This window comes from Pomacea canaliculata, linkage group LG14, assembly GCF_003073045.1.
Source record: "Pomacea canaliculata isolate SZHN2017 linkage group LG14, ASM307304v1, whole genome shotgun sequence".
In the NCBI taxonomy this organism is placed as follows: domain Eukaryota; kingdom Metazoa; phylum Mollusca; class Gastropoda; order Architaenioglossa; family Ampullariidae; genus Pomacea; species Pomacea canaliculata.
The window spans coordinates 7,997,317-8,010,774 of NC_037603.1; the positions used below are offsets into that span (position 1 = coordinate 7,997,317).

Here is a 13,458-nt window from a genome sequence, read left to right on the forward strand (position 1 = left end):
TTCAACATGTCGGTAGGTATGAATTTATGTATATAATTGTGTTTCAAGCAGGTAAGTGCAAGGTTGTGGAGAGCAGATCGTCACAACACCTGTACTCGACAGGCACTCACCTGTGTCTAAGCCGATCGTTAGTCTAATCCTTGTCCGTGGACCGCCACCGTCAGGCCCCCACCCCATCATCCCCACCTCTTCCCAAACCACATCATATCATCAGTGTCGTCGTTGACATCCATGAATGATCCCCCCAACCACCCCCATTCTAATCCTCGCCTCCTCCTGTGCTCATTACTGCCAAGGGAGGACACTCCTGGGTAAGAGGCTCACCACCCACGGTGCTCGTCCCTTTGTGCTTTGTCGGGTGGCGGCGGGACCGGAGCGGAACCCGATTTGATCGTTCTCCATGACCTGTGGTCAAGGGTGCAGGAGCGACCAGCAGGAACTAATTGCCGGCCGCTTGGAGCGTGCGAAGATGTCCGCTGGACTGCTGCTTTGTGAGGAGGATGTTGAGGTCAGCATCGGTAGGTGGCGCTTCAAGAGGTCGGAGGAAAACTGGCCGCCAGGAGGATCATGACTTCACCTCCACCTCTTCCGGTCCGATAGATGCTGCGGTGCCGGCGTTGTCATGGCAGTCGACAGTCCAGCCTTTCACACTGTCAGGGGATTGTCAGGGGATTGTCAGGGGATTGTCAGGGGATTGTCAGGGGATTGTCAGGAGATTGTCAGGTTGACAAGACAAGTATCTGTATCACCAGACATTCTGCTAAGTGTGCGTGCGTCAGTGCATACATGTGTGGGACACGATGGAGCGAGAGAGAGAAGAGAGGGATTTATACCTCCATCATCTATTTTTCTTTGTTTACAGTTCGATACCACTTAATTCCCGCGCTTTGTGCTGTAAACACGATTTCGCTCCTTGGCACACACAGGTCCAGTGGGTGTATCAGTGTTACAAAGTATTACATTTAATAATTCCATAATCGGGTGTCAGTCTTGTAATGGCGTCTATGGCCCTCAACTCTCACATCTGAAACAAAAGGTGTTTATTCCATGTTTATTCCAATACAATAATAACGGGAATCACTATTTTATGTCACCTAGGAGTTTGTTTCTTCTTCCCTTCACTTGCTAGCAATGCAAGCGATGTGCAGTGAAATATGTTTAGTGTTCAGTTCTTGTAATTAAACAGATATTATTGACAGAAAGACTGATTACTTGCCGTCAAAACTATTTCACAATAATCACGGTGAATCGCTTTTCACAGTCGTTCTTCACGTCTACCATCACCAATCAGAGCGGCAGGCTTGTGTTTCTTTTCCTTGAGAATTGTACGAGTCTCAATTACGACGACAAGTAGGTCACGAGGACCGTTTTCAAATTCCAGTTCGACAGTGACGTAGCCCAATCATTAAAAAAAGTTTTTTTTTATTTTTATTTATTTATTGTTGTCGTCTGGATTTTCATTCCTGGTGACGTGTACCATCTCCTTTACTTCTTTTACTTATTAGTATGTGCACGCGTCTGCTCCCCCTCCCCAACACACACACAGTTCCAGAAGCCAGTGTCTGTGGCTCTGATTTCTACCGAGTGCTGCCACAACTCTTCTATCTTATCCCCACGCCATTCAACAGCTCCCCGTCCTCTTCCTCCCATCCTCCATTCCACCATGTCGCCCCCACACCTGACCCGCCCGCCCCCCTCCCTGGTGTCCCTATGTTCTTCCGACAGCCGTCACTGGGGGTCGCCACAGTCCTCGTGCCTATGGCACCGTAATTACGTCTGTAAGGGGGACTACTCTGCACCTCTCTGCTGGTTCTTCCCCTTGTTCAATCCTCCTCCGCACTGCTACCCCACACTTCCACCCCTCACCCGAAACCTCACATCGCCTCCCCACAACCTTACAGTTGCTGCGTCTGCTTCTCTGGCCGTGGATGGAATCACTTTGTTTGCACAATAACATAGATAAATAAATAAATAAATAAATAAATGCTGCCGACGAAGGGGAAATATCGTTCAGTCCTGATTTAACATTTGTCTCAGTGGTAAGTGTAGAGGTGCAGGATGGTATGCTGACAAGGGTTGGTCACCTCTCCACATGATGTTCTGCACAGTTAAGAATTCGATCTTGTTTAAATAATCCATGTCCTTACTCTGTCCTGCTGACACACACACTCACACAACAACACGCGATCTTACAGGAAGAATAAGAGAATGATAACTTATCTGGCTTGTCCTGTCTGTTCACAGTTCATAGAAATGCGAAGATTTTACTCGTTCTCTGAATCCTTCATTGTAGTCACGTGGCTTGTAGGCGAGCATTGCATTCTTGTCTTGATGATGATGTTCATCATTCTCGCCATCATGGTAAATAGCATTGCATAGTTCAGTATATGAATATGATACTAAAACTGTAAATCAATTAAAGCCATCAGTGTACATAAATACAAAAGTGAAAATTAATATTTACAATCCCTCCACTTCCTTTTCCAATGAAGCAAAAATAAATAATGAAACAAATGCAAGTTTAATAAACAACCTCCATGTTTGCACCATACAGTCAGATGACTGAGCTCTGTACAAACATTCAACATCAGCTTCCTCTCATCAATGGCAGGCAAGCAGGTAGCACAGAGCTGCAGTCAGTGGAGCATGACAGAGTTGTCACGGTCTGAACAGCTTTCAGTCCATTTGTTTCCCACTTAGTTTGAAGTTAAGCAACAGGCCTCCAAGAATAACAATTTCTGGGTTTCGGGTGGCGAGTCCTGGTGGCTTTGAGCGCCTTAGCGCTTTACCTTTCCCTCCATCTCCTCTCCCTGTATTGAAATGTAAGCAGGTGTACCTGGCAGGTTTCCGGACAGGTGTAACAAAAACTTGTTTTCATCGGCTACGCGGCATATTTCTAATGCCTTTGTGCCCATACCCGGGGTACATTATACCCGGTCTGAAAGACTCTTTCGTCAGCCAGCTTCTCCACCTTGCGCTTGCCAGGGTCGCCAGGACAGCTTGTCGGAGGGGGACACCGCGCTCCACAAAAGGTCCTGAAAACTCTCGCACAAAGCCCCCTCATCAGCAGGCTTCAGCTCTGTAGAGGGTTCTTGTGCTCCCACTGTGAAGTTTCCCTTCCCTAGACCTCACTGTCACACTTCTCTGTCGCCCCCTCTCTCTCTCCTCCTCACACAAATCTCGGCCATACAGGCTTTCCATTACGAGGCTGCCGCCGTTCTTTCTCCCTTAGAGTCAGCTTTTCTTCCCTCAGCCCCATTCTTTCTTTTCTCTCCCTCTACGTTCTTTGAATCTTTTCTTCCCACCATTTTCTCTCTTTTTTTATTTTCTGTGTGTGTAGCTCTCTCTCTCTCTTCCCCTGAAGCTGGAACTAAGACTGTTGTGGCGTATAATTCCCAGCGCTCGATACGCTGAGAGAGACTGGTGCTTGCTGCAGCTCTGCAATAGATGCGCTGTGCCCGGCAAATGAAGCTAGGCCACAGATAATGGTCTTTTCTCCTTCTTATAAAAGGCCGAATCCGTTTTCATAACCCAGCATCGACCCGGCCGACTTGAAGTTGAGATTCTTTGCCTGGTGGCGGTGCCAGGCAGAAGTGGGGAATGCGGCGCTGGAGGTAACAGCCTGTATGTGGACAGACCTTGTGTGGACCCTGATGGCGTGGCAGTCCTCCACCTCGCCCTGTAGGGCCCAGCTGCCTTGTGTACGTGTGTGAGGGTGTCAGGCGGGTGGCTACCCAGCCTGGTGACCAGGGGATAAGCTGGGTCTCTCCGCCATGTCCAAAGATGTTCTCGCAGTCTGTCTTGCTGCCTCGTCAATGCGCATGTCTGCGGTTTTGCTCCCTTGCGGCGCCCATGACGGTGTGTATGACGTAATCAGTGCGTTAACAGAGAGCTGGTGACGCAGTGAGTGAAATGCTTGCGTCAAGCAGCGTGGTGACGTCACAGAGTCCGAGAGTGCCAAGCGCATGTCAGTGCGGAAGTCACGAGTTCTTGGCTGCAGTTGCTCTTTATTCGGAGACATCAACATGGCAACGGAGAGGTCACTGCAAATGTCGCTTGATTGTCTGGATGCAAGTAGCTGTGCAGCAGACCGGAAACTAGAGCACACGTGACGACAGCTGTGCAGCCCTGCTTCCCTGCAGTTGTTGTAGGTCCGGAAGTCAACCAGTGCAACCTCCAGGAGCACCGCCACCCCTATATTCCATTGTCCCAGTGACCATCATGCCTACCCGCTACACTACCTCCAGGTGAACTGAAGGAGGTACTGATGTAACAGTCTGATGTGGGTGTCACGTGTGAAGAGCTGGCCATGAACCCTAACCCTAAGCACTGCACCGATTGGTTTATTATTTCCCAAGCTTCTTCGGGATTTTTTCTGATGTTCTTCGGGTCTCATTGCAAAGTGAGAATGGCCGACTGCTTTCTCTTGTTTACTTTTACCATAAATAGGAAACAATAAACTTCCGGTGCTCCAGAACTACTCTGCATTTTTCTATCGAACCGCTAGGGCGGGGATCATGTTCCATGCACAATTCCAGGAACGCACGTCACAGGAGACACGTGACGTGACGTTTCTGTGAGCTGACGTCATCTTCTACAGTGTTTCTATGGTAACAATTCACGCTATCGCTTGGCAACGAAAGGTCATCATCACCGTCACCCCTGACCCAGAAGTGATGACGTCATCATGGTAAGCTTTGCATGAGAGTGTGTTGGACTACGTGTGCGCGTGTCTGAGTATGGAGTAAATGAGTTTGTGTGTGAGTACAGGGGGAGCCTCACCTTTCAGAGAAATTACTTAGCTATTATTAATTACTTAATTATTACTGAGAGGATAGATGAGATGTGTGCGTCACAGAGAGAGCGTGCTTGCGTGAGAGTGTGTGTGTGTGAGTGTGTACGCTAGTGTGTGTGTGTCACAGAGAGAGCGTGCTGGCGTGAGAGTGTGTGTGTGTGTGAGTGTGTACGAAAGCAAGTGTGTGTGTGTGACAGAGAGCGCGTGCTAGCGTTAGAGAGTGTGAGTACGTATGCAAGTGTGAGTGAATGTGTTCGCGCGCGCGTTCCTCTGAACACACAATTGCTTGTAGTATTTATGTTGCCATGTTTAGAGTCAGTTACCATAAACAACGCGCATGCGTGGGAATATGTGTTGTTGTGCCATTCGTTCAGCACTGAATTCACGGAAACATTTTCCTTCCATATATTTTATTGCATGCAAAACCAAAAGTCGCACGCGCCCAGACAACGAATTAAGACAAGAAACAAACATACAAAAATGTGCAAGTAATTATATTATCACAGAAAATATTTACCGCAAGAGTGGAAAAGATTATGAATAAAACCATGTTCTCTTTTTCTTTTCTTTTTTTTTTTCATCGTAATATAAATTCTAGCAAACAACTAAGTTAATTCTTTTTGCAGTAAGCAATTTGATAAAATGGTTCGCTCCTGAATGCACGTGCACTCGGTCTCTGAAGTAAACCACAAAGCGGTATTTATTAAAAAAACAACAACCTTGTTGACAGACCGATTCCACTCTCCACACTCGTTTTAAAAAGTGAGAAACCGGAAGAAAATGCTGTAAACAAATGTAGATTGTGTTAATAAAATTTTAATTTGTAGAACAAAAGTTAAACAACTTGACTCGACTATTTTTGTGTTTATAAGTACGCAGTGAGCTCTAAAGAACAGCAAGCAAATCTTTTTCTCTCGTGCAAATTATTTTGAGATTATTAAAATGATTAGAATGGCTTTCAAGAAAAATCTTTGATCGGTCGCCTTGTTTGTGTCAATTATGTCTAGTTGATGTTTGATTTTTGTTCCTGGTGAGAAATGAAATGTATATTTTACTGTAATTTCCTGTCTACTGCGCCTGTAATTGTCGGGTAGTTGGTGGCGGGGTCATGTATAATTCCTAGGGTCATGTGTAATTCCTAGGGTCATGTGCTGCTCGAGTATTGCTTTCTCACAATTATTAGTTGTCTGCGAAAATTATTATAGATCACACAGTATCCTGCAAAATCAGCAAACACAAAGCATATAATTGTCTGACACCCTCCTTCACTCTCCTTTCCAAACTCCTCTTTTCAATTTTAAAAATGTTTTCTCTTTGTGTTATTAACAACACCGTGTCTTTATTTTCACTGCCTCCCATTATAAGAACTCACACATGACAAAAAGGTTTTCAATTTCTGACTTCATCCTTTGTTATATTATAACAATTTAAATTTGACAGAAGATTTCTTACTGGTGACTTCCGATTGTTTGTGATCACCGATACAAATTGTATAATTTAGCATAACCCTGACAGAATTTTTTTTTCTGGTGACCGCCGACTGTTTGTCATCTTTGTTACAAACTGTGTAACTTAGAACTTGACAGAAAATTTATTATTTGCAAGGACCCTATGTCTGTCATCTCTGGTCCACTTTTATAACTTGCAACAAACCAACAACAATTTTTATTTTACTACACAGTTCTAAAATATTGTCATTGTTTGGGATTATAGTAGGATTTAGCTATATTTTAGCTATGTTTAGCTATATTTGTGTTGCGACAATTCTTGTGTTTTGTCTTCAGTCCTCAGTCTTGTCTTCTGTTTGTGTGCTTGTCCTCGAGGTCAGTCTGGTCCGCGATTAATAATAATAATAATAATAATAATAATAATAATAATAATAATAATAATAATAATAATAATAATAATAATAATAATAATAATAATAAAGAATAACCAAGCAAAAACAAATCAAGTAATATATAAAAACATTTTAACAGCAATTCAAGGATCAAGTCCAACATCAAGGCAAGGTGAAGAAAGGATTGTGTGAACACTTTGTTGGAAGTTTAGTTTGGAATGAAGTATCAGGGCAATAGCTGAAAGTGAACATATTCTTTGCATTGTGGAAACATTTATAAGTAACAGGTCTACAAATATACAGGGACCGCGATGGAGGTCGGCACAAAACGCGCTTACAGTCACACGATTAATTCCTAAATAGAACCGCAATCTTCTTAAAATATGCACTTAGTAATACAAAGACAGAACACACTACACACAAGCCGCTGCTAACCAACTAAAAGTCAGACATGTACACACACACAGTCACACACACAGGTACACACGGAGACACGAGTGGAAACAGAGGTTGTGTAGCAACAGACACACGGACGCATAAGCGTTACGGTCTTTTGTTAAGAAAACAAATATAGCATAAATCGAAAATAAAAATTATAACCATAATAATAAACATTCAGAAATGTTCTCCTGTGTTCTGTCTATCCTTCATAGGCAGTAAAATGAAGCTACAAGAGAATGATTGACGACAAGAAATAAAATAATACACACACACACACACACACTTATAAAGAGAGATTTAAGAACTGACAGTCGTTGAGAAATGTTGTAGAGGCCAAGACTGATGACAAACAAATGATTGACTTGCCCGGTGTCCACACTAGCAATGTGAAGACAGACACATTGGACATGTGGAATGACTGGATGACGAGTATCCCATGTTTGACTGACACATCGACCCTCACTGCACGTGCACCCGACATCAATAGGTGCGACACATGGCGGCCATCGACTGGGTGCCTACCGCGGGTGGCGGCCCCGTGCGTGCCGAGTGCTGAGAACTGCTCGGGTGCTAATCCTCTTGATTGTTGATGTTTCACAGCTAAAACCCATGAATTCGGATCACTGCCTATCTTTGTTTCCTGCCAACTCATGTCGTTGTTTGTGCTTGGCGGGTAGATGTCTAGTAGCGAGAAACAGGTGGCTGCTTGACTTTATTGACAGGTCGTTGTAGGTGTCTTTGACGGAGGCCACGTCTGTTGATTTGCACCTGGACACTACCTGGTCTTACCTGCGCTTTTCTTTCTCCTTCAGAAGCTTATCCTATTATCTATCGTACACCCAGAATAATTATTAGATTTTAGATAAGTTTATTACTGTTTCAGACATAAAACGATCTTTGTTTTAATTGCCCGAAAAAAAAATTGTTTTCGTCTTGTTATCGCATAAATCATCTCTTTTAACTTTGTTACACTTTTAAAGTATGCAAAACTCGCGAACTGATTAGAAAATAAAATTATTGTCAAAGAGTTTTTCATTTGCCGAGCAACATGGACACCCTGCAAGTGTCACGGTAGAGTGATTCTCTATTTTTTTACTCATTCTTTTATTTTCAGCAAACAACAGAAGTAACGAGTCCTGCCGTAACAAACAAACAAACAAACAAACAAACAAACAAACAAACAAGCCAACAAAAATAAAAACAAACCAAAACTGTTCCACTGGTTGCTTTTATACACGGAATCTTTGTGAAATAAATTATATTTTTTAACAGATAAAAATAAATGAATGCCGTGAAACCTGGCGCTCTCCTAATTTGCCGACAAATATCTGATAAGAGACGATGACAGTGTGTCAAAGAAGGTGCGTGTGTACACACAATCTAACACAACACACATACAGTGGTTATTAGCTATCGACAGACGGACAGCTGATTAAACAATTAACTCAGTGCAGTAAATATCGACAGTCCTTCGCCAGTTGTTTTCAGTGCGGATTGCTTAATATTAGGAACACGAGAAAAAGAAAATTAAAACACACACATAGTTCACACACACACACACACACACACACACACAAGCACACATACAACACAACACTGTACATTTTTAAAAGCGAGAAACGCAGAATGATGCTGGAAAGAAATGTAGATAGTATAAACATGAAATACAGACAATGGGAGGCAGGATAATTCAAGAGAAAAGAAGGAAATTATAAATTGTGGAGAGGAAAGGAAAGAGAGACAGAGATGGGAGAGAAGGAACACGGGGTGTGCGGGAGGGACGATTATCCCAGTGAACAGGTAGACGGACTTAGCAATATTTTTCATTGAGAAATTAAAGAAAATGTGAAAGTATGAGGAATTAATGATAAGTCGGATTAATGTTAATGAAAACTGTAAAATGCAAGAAAGAGAAAAAAAATAATAATCATGAGAGAAAAACAGAGAGAAGAATCACACCCATACACCCCCGTACGCGCACACAAACACACAAACACAAACGCAGTGTGAGTGTAAGAGAGAATAAAGGAGGAAGGATGTAACAGGGGAAAAAGCAGTAAAAATAAGGAGGCCAAGGATTCAGTCCGTTTGTAAACTGCTTTCTCACTTCCACATTGTTAAAACTGAGAAGTCTTTCAAAAAAGTAATTAAAAAAATTTCTGTCGTCAAAATTAACGATCAATAGTCGGAATTGGAGGCAAATACCAAACTGCAAGGAAAAAAAAGGATGATCATGATGATGATAATAATAACAGCAACACTAACAGGAAAAAATTATTTTAATTTTTATTTGAACCTGGATGAAGGTTCTCACACGAACGGGTCTACACGCGCACGCACACACACACAATCTCACTGACTATAAAGAATAATCTGGGATAAAAGCCTTAAAACAATAAATAGTACAACACAGAGGGGAAGGGTGTATCAGACTGTTTCTCCATATGATGTGTTGTTATTAACGGAGTTAAATACTCACAACACTCACACACAAAGTCACGTGACACTCCACACTCTCTCCACCACAACCTGCCAGGCTCAGTTCGTCCTCTGTATGTTCACTCTACTTCTTTGTTAAACTTTCAAACATTTCACAAAATAACAGTAAGCTTCAGATTACTAAAGAGACCGTGAAAATGGAAAGACAGAGAAAAGAAATTTAGAGAGGAGGGTAAGAGAGAAGGAAGGTGAAACCGTGAATGTCCGGCAGTTACCCATATTCATGTATTCCCTTCACGAGAAATCAAATTAAAAAGTGTATTTAAGTACATACAACTTATTACAACACTGTGTCACAACAAAACAAATAAATAAAAACATAAAAATGTCAAAACAACATGCAATCCTCTGCTACTAAATATAGAATCTGTTACTGACAGCCACAGAAGTGTACCTACCTGTGATTATAGACATTTGTAACATGTCAACAACTAACATAATTTATGGCATGCATTCTCTGTCGTTATGGATGTTTATAGACTGCTATATTATATATCATATGGTATGAAATATTCTTACACACGCACACACACACACATACACACAATGACAATGGCTGCTCGTGACTGTGGCAAAATTATGTTGTATTTTTTATGTTTTGTTTTTTTTCTCCCTTTTTTATATGTTTTACGTATAGCTATCCCATGATCATATATATGCGAACGCGCGTACATTCACGCAGACATAAAATAAATAACCACGTACATACACTCACTGACACGCGCGCGCACACAAACACGCAAACATTATGCAAGTCCTATTATATTATATGCACACACTCACACACATGTGGAAAAGCCTCAAAAAACACATGTGATACACACGTATCCACTCACAGACTCACAGGTAATGTGAAATATCTCCTACAGTCCAGGTGCCAACGCACGCACACACTGCCACGCACACTCACACATGAGTGCAGACAAGCAGAAAAACAATCTCCACCCCCTTCTCTCTCTCTCTTTCATGTAAGTGGCAAGAAGAAACGGCCAACGAAGATGAAGCAGAGGAAGAACAAGAGGAGGAGTTGAAGGAGGGACTTTTCAACACGAGTTTTCTTCTCTTGTTTGGTTCCTGTGTGATTGTGCGCTGAGCCTCGTCGATACCAATACCCGGTACTGAGCCCGGGTGCCCCTACAGAGGTCGCCCCACCCCTCACCCCCCGCACCCTGAATTCATTTCACGTGCAGCCTGTGTCAAGGGGGGGAGAATAATATACGGCGCTTGTTGTATCTGTCCCACCCACCCTGTCCACCCCACCCACCCCGGTACCAATAAAGCCGGCCACCACCTGGCTCCCTTTCTCGTGCGGTGGAGTGCGTCGACTTGCCACCTGGGCGGAAGTTCCTTTCGCTGAAGGTAGTAATATGTTTTGGCCTTTTGTTCCGTTGGTGGAGAGACTGGGGGGCTGTGATCACGCTCCGCACCACTGCACGTGCTGAGGTTCACGGCCATGCACGTCACGCACGAGCGCCTCTAAGTAGCGTGAATTGAACTGGTGTGACTTATATTGCTGTAGGCCACTATTTACACCAGTGTCAGCAGGTATCATACTACTGTCAACATGATCACTTACATTAGTGTCAGCTTGTATCACTTAGTACTGTCAGCTTGTATCAGTTACACTACTGTCAGCATTACTGTCAAGTTACATAATTTACAATATTGTCAACATGTCCTTCATGTTGGATGATGACCAGTTCAGGCCACACTGCAGTTCTTATCTTCATCTGTGGATCAATGTTGTATGGCATCACTTAAAAAAAAAAAAGTATCCGGGTTAAGTGGAAGATAAAGGTGAGAGGTCAGGGTTCACTGTGGTGTCAGCAGCAGGAACCAGCAACATTAAGCTCGTTTATAAGTTTGTAAGTATGAAAAAATTATATTTGTTCGTCACAATTGCGGTTCACACAGAATCACACAAAGTGTCTTTGCAGCTTCTCACCTTGTTGCAACATTCACAAGTCTCTGATGTCAAATATACATTGCAAGCCAGACTCACCGATACATCTATATCTACAAGATGCCATCAAACCTTCATCTCTCTCTTTCTTCTTTGACACACACACACACACATGTGCACCTATCTATATACACAAGTCACTTTAAACAACACAATCACAACTGGTGTATGTGTGTGATTGTGTCTATATATATATATCAAGTGAACAATACAGATAACACAAACACATTTTATATATATATATAATTATCTTAATGTTCTATGCACAGACATGTGTGGGAAAAGCTGACACTCACGGCATGTATACACACGTCTCCACGCACACACAGATTGACACCTACTACACTTATAGGAAAGTCAATGAATACACAAGTTTAAATAGCCGTACAGTCAGGTGTGTATGTACATTGTGTGTGTGTGTGTATACAGGTGTGTATGTACATTACTGATTACAGGGTCCAGGTGTGTCAACCACACAGAGCCTTCTGATATTGATGCTATCTACTCAAGTAACACTTTTTCTTCAGAGATCTGATAAACGCTATTGCGTGCTCTCTCTCTCTCTCACACACTCTCACACACACGCACACAGATTGACATTCCACTCCCCAAGTTCTCCCTCCCATGAACGTCGCTTGTCCCCTCTCCCTCCCATCCTCATCACCCCCCTCCGTCCTGCCATGAATTTCTTGAACTGCTCCTCCACCTCCAGCGCTTGAACTGTCACCTCTCACCTCCGCAGCCTGGTCGCCCTGCTTAGAGTGAATGACGAGCTGCACGCTTGAGTGACTCCAGGAAGACTGAAACTGGACTCCGTGCCCAGAAGCTGGCAGGGGCCCACATCTCCCTTGACAGCCTCTCTCCCGCTCTCCCTCATCTATTTTCTCGACAAGTGGACCCGATAATCGCCATATTAAGCACCAGAAATGTTTCTCGGGCTTTTCTCCTTACTCTTCGTTTTTCAAAGGGGAAACAGCCGTCGGTGGAAGGCCCGAGGACTTGTTGGGGGGAGGGAGATGGAGGATGCATGGACAAGATGGACCGCGGGTTGACAGCTGTAGAGATCGGGTGTGTCGATGTGAACCGCCGGTAAATCGGGTAGGACATGAACGATTGGGGGTAGGCTAGTGTGGGGACAGGGGGACAGGTGTGGTGAGACAGAGTGAGGGGAACCAACAACAGTTAGTGAACAGGAGGTCCAAGTGTGCTGGCTGTGCAACCTCAAAATAGTTGCTGTTGTGTTAGTTTAAGTAGAAACTCAAACAATGACATCCTACAGGCTATACGCAGATCACAACATGCACTCTACTACCCACACTCTACCACCCACACCCACACACTACTCAGCAGAGTACAACCACCCTCATTGCTGCTGTTGACAGCCGCCGACAACACACTCCACCCGAAGTGGCTGAGATCGTGGCGTCCACTGAAGAAGCAATCATGTGCTCCTCGTGTAACACCCAGACAATCATTGGACTTTGTCTCGCGCCACCCGAGCCAATATACGGGTGCTTGGTGTAAGGCGGAGCAATCTTACTGGCTCTTCGTCCAACGACCAGGCAATCATCTGCATTTTCCTCTAACGCAAAAAGCAATCATCAAGCATTGCCTCCAGCTAAACACGCAGACATACAAGTTCTTTGTCAAAGTAAAAGCTTTTAAACAAGCTTCTGATTGTCAGCAACAACACTCCGCACCGACAGGCGAGACGATGACTCCGCCAACTCCTCTCCTGGACTTCACTTTGTCGGGTAGAATTTCCCATAGAACTACATTTTATAGAGATGGTGCGTTGGTCTGCGTGGTTGGTCTTTACGATGAGACACACACACACACTAACACACACACACGAGCGTTTGCATGAACTCACAGACAGACGCGTGCATCTCCGCGGTGTGAGCGAGTTGGCACGTGCGC

The 13,458-nt window shown here is 43.7% G+C and overlaps 1 long non-coding RNA gene across 1 annotated transcript in view; it reads left to right on the plus strand.

Annotated features, from left to right (window-relative positions):
• Nucleotides 1–2,619: 2,619 nt before the first annotated feature.
• The window catches only part of LOC112555314, a 50,585-nt gene continuing 39,746 nt past the window's right edge, over nt 2,620–13,458 (plus strand). Inside the window, exon 1 of the long non-coding RNA XR_003097439.1 lies at nt 2,620–4,690. This is a non-coding gene — a long non-coding RNA (uncharacterized LOC112555314). The remainder of the gene's footprint in view (nt 4,691–13,458) is intronic.